At 37.0% G+C, this 7162-nt stretch overlaps 1 pseudogene; it reads right to left on the bottom strand.

Moving 5' to 3' along the window:
* Positions 1 to 1341: 1341 nt before the first annotated feature.
* LOC118007242 lies at positions 1342 to 1464 on the bottom strand (annotated as a pseudogene).
* Positions 1465 to 7162: the final 5698 nt, after the last annotated feature.

Here is a 7162-nt window from a genome sequence, read left to right as displayed (position 1 = left end):
TGTCCAACTTAAGCTATCTTTTCTTTGTTGCCTTGCTTTTATTCTTCTCTAAGAAACCTCTGTTCAATCCGGGTCACAAAGATGTATGCCTTTGTTTTCTTCTAAGACTATAATAGTCTTAGTTCTTACATTTAGGTCTTTGATATATTTCACATTAGTTTTTGTATGTGATGTGAGGTGGGGTCACAGGAACTGACTTTCGAATTCATCTTTTGGCCTGTTTTCTTCTTTTCAAAGTCAATTTCAGCTTTTTATCTTTAATCACCTCATTTTTTTGCTTTCTTTACATTTACTTTTTTTTTTTTTTTTTTTAAGATTTTATTTACTTATTTGAGAGAGAGAGTGAGAGCGAGCACAAGTGAGGAGGAAAAGGAGAAGCAGGGTCCCCGAGAGCAGGGAGCCTGACCGGGGCTCCATCCCAGGACCCTGGGATCATGACTTGAGCCGAAGGCAGATGCTTAACTGACTGAGCCACCAGCGCATCCTTATTTTGTTTTTCTTATTTTAAAATTATTTAAGTGAGATGCTTAATTCATTTATTTTGATTTTTATATTCTATTTGTAGAATAATTTAAATATTTGAATTGCTCCAAATTAATTGATTAAATTAATTTTATCCCATGGGTCCCGATGTGTAAAGATTTTACATATTTTGTTTTCTAGAAATTCTGAAAATTGTTTCATCCCTTCTTTGAACTAGCAATTAAGAATTAAAAAAAAATTTTTTTAAATTTATTGTTTTCTAATATTCTTGCTTTATAGTTGTATCATACTGTGATTGGGGAGTATTGTCTGTTCATTTCTATGTGTTTGAATCTAGCTCAGTTTTTTTGTGACTTAAATTATGACTGGTTTTCATGTGTATTCTAAGAGCATTTCAGGGTATAGTGCCCAATATATATTATTCAGGTCTGCTGCATATTTATATTATTTAGGTCATCTACCTACTGATTTAATATTCTTATTTACTGGACCTGTTATAGATTGAGAGGAATTAGAATCTTCCTACCACCAATCTGTTTTTTTAAAGCTATTTCTCCTTGTAAGTGCTATAATTACTATTTTTTGTTGCTTCTATGTTCCTTGTTGCATAAGTATTCATAAGTGTTAATATATTCATTGCAGGTTGTACCCATTAGCCTTGTAAACAGTATCTTTCTTTGTATTGTTTAATGCCTTATCCTCTGAACTTAATCTTGTGTGATATTTAGGTTATGTCCTCTGCTTATTTATTGTTTGCATTTTCCTGTTATACCTTTGCCCATCCTTTTCTTTAAAATTTTTCTGAACCACTTTGTTTATTGTTTTATATAACTTAGGGTTTAGCTTTGCTTTGTGATCATATCCGAAATATATTTTAAATAAATAAGTTAATCCCATTTTTTACATGTTTAAGTTTTCAATTAGCAATAATTGCGCCTCGGATAAACCTCATTGGCTACAGTACTGCCACTGCGCAAAGCTCCATTTTTTACATGTTTAATATGACAGCGATTTGATCTTAGTGTGGTATATGATTTTATGTTCTGTTTTTATTTAACTGTTTATTAGCAAGTTTTTACATAATGAGTTCTCTTTCCCTCTTAAAATAATTGCAGTTTCAGGAGGATTTGTATTTTTGTTCTCATAGCTCCCTTTATAACTATATTTGTTAGTGCTTTATTTCTCGAGACAGTACTGATTGGTTCCTTTGTATCAATAATGACAAAATTAATATGCTTAATTTTCCTACCTTCTCTCTTCTGTTACATCACTCAATTTTCATGATCTTAGTGTTTACCATCGTCCTGTTAAAAATGTTTACAGGTACTCCTTGCTTCGTGTGTCAGCTTTGAATCATTTTTTTTTTTGGCTTCCACTCTTACAAATGCAATGATCTGCAAAACTACTCTACTTTTCATCTTTTATACCCCTTCCCTTTTCCATTTTTTATTAGTTGTATCATTATGTATTTAGGACATACAACATTTGCATTCTGTCACCTCAATCCCCAGATTTCTTTAATCTTGATTTTGTGGTTGTGGTATATAATGCACATCACCTGTCTTTTTGCTATAGTTTGTCTCCTCTGTTATCTCTTGGTTGGGTGATATTTGATCTCTTGAAGATTCCTCAAGAAGAGTTCATGGGACAATATTATGTAAGTTTAAAACTTCAAAATTGTTAGTAGCTTTGTTTGCTTTTGCAAGGACATTCTTTGCTGGATATAGAATCCTCGGTTCACAAGTCTTTCTTTGGCTGTCTTGTAGATGTTAACTATATCATCTTTTGAACGTTGCTTTGGAGAAATCTGAGGCATTTCTGAATTTCCTCCTATTTAATGTCTTAACTCTTTGCCTGGATGCCCAAAAGATTCTTTCCCTTCCTTAATTCTCCCTTCCCAACTTATTCCCTGTGTGCTTTCGGCCTTCCTCTCCCCTCTTTCTCTTTCTATTTCATTCTCTCCAACCTTACAGGATATGTCTCATAGTTTTGTTTTTTTTTTTTAAAGATTTTATTTATTTTTTGACAGAGAGAGACAGCAAGAGAGGGAACACAAGCAGGGGGGAGCGGGAGAGGGAGAAGCAAGCTTCCCACCGAGCAGGGAGCCCGATGCGGGGCTCGATCCCAGGACCCCGGGATCATGACCTGAGCTGAAGGCACACACTTAACTGACTGAGCCACCCAGGCATCCCAAATTTTGTTTAATATATTCAGTTTCACAGTTTCTATTTTCTTCCTTACGGACTCTAAATAATTATGTGTATGTTGGATTCCTTTTGCCTGTTGTGGCTGTATCTCTAATTTTCTCTCTAATCCCCTTTAATTCTATCTGTGTTTCATTTAACCCTGCTTGCTTTTTTGCATCTGTCCTTTATATCCTTCAACATCTTTTCTACAATGTATAGTCTGTTTTATATACATTCCAATTTTATCTTCATTTCTCCAGTGGCTTTTTTTTTTTTTACTTTTTGTCGGTTACTTTCTAGGATTCTGCAAGCTCACAGTTCCTTTCCTCTTATTTTCTTGTTACAAGTTCCCTGAATGCTGGCATTTCTATTTTGTGGTATTCTTTTAGAGGGATGGTTGGTTTATTGATTTTTTAAAAATCACGGTGAAATATTTATGTACTTTTTCTTTTGTTTCATGGCAATTTTTTTTTTTTTTTGATGAATGTAGTTCATCTTTTGGCACATTTTGCTACTCTTTTTAAATTTTTACCTTACAGTAACTTGGTATAGATGCTATGCCAATTTATTTTTAAAAAATCACTTATCATTAAATGTGTTGAGTTTTTCAGTCCGTTTATTACACAAGGTTTCTGATGCAATGCATTACAACTCAAAACATTCTCTTTCTTTGCTGTTCTCAAAGAAAGACTGATTTCTGGAAATACGATTTGACTGTTATTCTTTGTGTGGAGGTACATCCACAAGATTCTAAGATTCTAAATTCCAAGGGGACTCTGTCTGTGGTTTCTGCTTTCCTCGGTTCCTGCACTTTGCTGCAAATAGGGTTCTGTAGCTTATACAGTTTATGGTGAGTTCTTGCCTTCAGGAATTTTATCTCTCTGCTGGCACTTTTGAGATTTGCCATCATTAAGTTTTCTCACAACTCAGTTTTTTTCTTTTCTCTTTCTTCCCATGTGGTTTCTGTCTGATTTCAGTTACTTTTGTCAACCCTTAAAGCATATTTTGGAGTCTGCAGATTATATTTGCCTTCTAGTTTCACTGAAAATGGAGTTTGTGGATATTTTTTTCCATTCTCTTTGCTCCTTTCACATGATTTTATGGAGAGGATGGACAAATAAGCTGATACATGCAGCCATGTTACCACAGAAGTCCCTACAATAATCTATCATCATGGACTCTTCTTGTCATGAAATGCTGAAGAACTGATATTCGAAAGTCTTTGGAAGACCTTTGCTTCAACTCCCCCAACTTAGTAATATATGAAATTATATATTTCTGCATAACCTTTGCTATCCAGAATGTTAAGGAATACATCCTTTGCTAAATCTGAGTTAAAACTTCAGACACTAGGGGCGCCTGGGTGGCTCAGTCGTTAAGCGTCTGCCTTCGGCTCAGGTCATGATCCCAGGGTCCTGGGATAGAGCCCCACATCGGGCTCCCGTCGGCGGGAGGCCTGCTTCTCCCTCTGCCACTCCCCCTGCTTGTGTTCCCTCTCTCACTGTGTCTCTCTCTTCAAATAAATAAAATCTTTAAAACAAAACAAAACAAAAAAAACTTCAGACACTAAACTTTTCCATTTGAACCATTTTGGAAGGAAGTCTTTCTAAGCACTAACATATTTTTTGCTTTCTTGGAGCTTACAAGAACTACTCTGCGTGGATAATTGGATACTAAGGGTAATTATGACTATATTGTACTAAAACATGGCTATTTCACTGAAGGAGGTGTTCATTTCCATAAAAAGAGGCTCCAAAATGTATGTTTGGGTTTTTTGTTTTTTTTGGTCATGTATAGTTTTTTTCCCCCTTTTTTTTGGTGAGTAGATTTCTTTTTTTTTTTTTTTTTAAAGATTTTATTTATTTATTTATTTGAGAGAGAGAGAGAGAAACAGCATGAGAGGGGATAGGGTCAGAGGGAGAAGCAGGCTCCCCGCTGAGCCGGTAGCCCGATGCGGGACTCGATCCCGGGACTCCGGGATCATGACCTGAGCCGAAGGCAGTCGCTTAACCAACTGAGCCACCCAGGCGCCCGGTGAGTAGGTTTCTTTAGGTGCCTTTTCTTATAGCTGTTACTGTGTCTGCCTATCATACCCTTCTTTGAATTTGATGAAGGCTCAGAATTCAGACAACAAAAGTGGCTGTAATTATAGAAAGTATATATATTTATATAAACATAATATATAAATATTATAAATATAAATAAGTATATATTATAACATATATATTATACATATATATGTTGCTAGAACTATACAAGGTATATAAAATAAAGGTAAATATACTTTGGGTATGACACGAGGGACTCTCCCATGAGTAAAGTGATACTTAGTGCACAGACCTTTGTAATACCTGCTTTAGTTGCTTGCGAATCCCTTGTTTCTTGGATCTTAGCAGCCCCACTCCTAGAAGAAGAGAATTCTTGTGGGAAAAGCTCATCAAAATGGCAGATGGAAAAGTGAATAATACAATACAGCTGGATAGGCAGGTGCTATAGGCTACACAGAGAAGATCAGTTGACAAGATTTTGCCAGCTAGGTTGTGTGTGTGGATACTGGTAGGACCAAAGTCAGTTTACTGACATTTGGAAGGGACATAAAACAAAAGGAAAAGGAAGTTGAATAGTTACATTGCTGACACATCAGGTGTTTTTGTAGTTTTGATTATTTATTTATTTATTTAAGATTTTTTTTTTTTTTAATTTATTTATTTGACAGAGAGAGACACAGCGAGAGAGGGAACACAAGCAGGGGGAGTGGGGGAGGGAGAAGCAGGCTTCCCGCGGAGCAGGGAGCCCGATGCGGGGCTCGATCCCAGGACCCTGTGATCATGACCTGAGCCGAAGGCAGACGCTTAACGACTGAGCCACCCAGGCGCCCCAGTAGTTTTGATTTTATATATGCTTAATGATATTATTATAGTTGAACATTGTAACTCTAATTTAAAAGGCCACCATCATATAAACTCTTTTTGGGGAGTCTAAGGAAAACATTTGCCATAGCATTCCATTGCCTTACAGAGAAGGGTGTTTTTGTGTTCTCAATGCCCAGTTGTCCTAGCATGTGGGGGAGGCGCAGACGTTTGCTATGCAGTCCAAGTACACAGGAAAGGTTCTAAAGTTGTTAAGTGCAAGCTGAAAGATTCTAAGATTAATTGTGCTTCACTCTCCAGTGAGATTAGTGTATTATAAATCATAGAGGCATATCCCATCAATCTGGCGCCTGGATGCAGGGAACATGATAACCCTTAACTCAGCAGAAACGTACCTTCCATCCATTATGGCTTCTCTCCTGGAATAAACCATGCACTCCTCAGATAGGGCCAGGGCAACAGACAGCATCTTAAAGACATCTTTGAGATAGCATCCTTTTACTTACAACAGGGAAACCATTGCTGTGACTCCTTGGTTTTATTTTACAATAACTTTAAACAAGACAGGCTTAAAGAAGTATTTTCTGGGTACTTAGTTTTGTTCAGCCCTGGAGCAAGTTCTCTGAGGGTTCAAAAGAAGGAAAATATATGATACGACCATTGATGAGCCTACTGTTTAGTTGGGGAGAAAAGCCATATTAATTTTAATTATGTGATGTTGATACTAATTGCTGTTGTTTATCTAACACTAACTATATTCATACCAATAGGATATACTAAGAAATTATTCATAGAACATATTTCAAAATAAATGCTGACAAGGTCAGAGAAAGGAGAGATGTGTATGGCTGGATTAGTCTGGAAGGTCTCCATAGAGGGTAGGCCTATGCCAGATCTTGTTGGTGGGAAGGCTTTAGTGAGATGAGACAGGCTGCATTTTCCCCAGTTTGAGGGTATTGATCACAGGAGAGAAATGAGGTTAGATTGGCAGTGAATGAGTATAAGAGGAGACTTGCAGGTGGCCTGCAGAACTACAGAATGTGCAAGAGTCTTTCTATGCGCCTCCACACCCTTCCACATTCCCTCTGTCATCAGTCAATCCCATTCCTTTTTGGGGTACCCTGCTGAGAGAAAGTGAATTCCCATAGGAACATCTCATCAGAATGGCACATGGAAAAGTGAATTTGGTAAGTTAGATATATAGATGCTGTAGGCTACTTGGAGAAGGTCATTTGACCTGATGATGCCAGCTAGTTTGTATGTGCAGACACTGCTAGGCCAAAGTTAGTTTGCTGACTCTTGGCAGGGACACTAAACAGATTTCTTTCCTCCCTCCCTCTTTCCTGTCTCTTTCCCTCCCTCTTTCGCTCCTCTCTCCCTCCTTCCCTTTCTCATTTCTTATTATGAAAGACTTCAAGCTTATCAATCCATCCCTGCTCCTTTCAATTCTTCTGCTTCCTTGATTCTAAGCTCAGTTCTCTTAGCTACAACTTTGTGGTCACACACTATCCACTCAACTTCATTCATCTATTCATTCAACAGGTTTTTATTGGAGAATTCCATGTGCATCTTCAGAAAATATAATCTTATAAGGAAGACAAAAGTACAATATGATGTGACAAG

This window comes from Mirounga leonina, unplaced genomic scaffold, assembly GCF_011800145.1.
Source record: "Mirounga leonina isolate KUSES-001 unplaced genomic scaffold, KU_Mleo_1.0 Mir_115, whole genome shotgun sequence".
NCBI lineage: Eukaryota > Metazoa > Chordata > Mammalia > Carnivora > Phocidae > Mirounga > Mirounga leonina.
The sequence above is the reverse complement of the archived record's forward strand: the minus strand, read 5'-3'. Positions and strand labels throughout refer to the sequence as shown.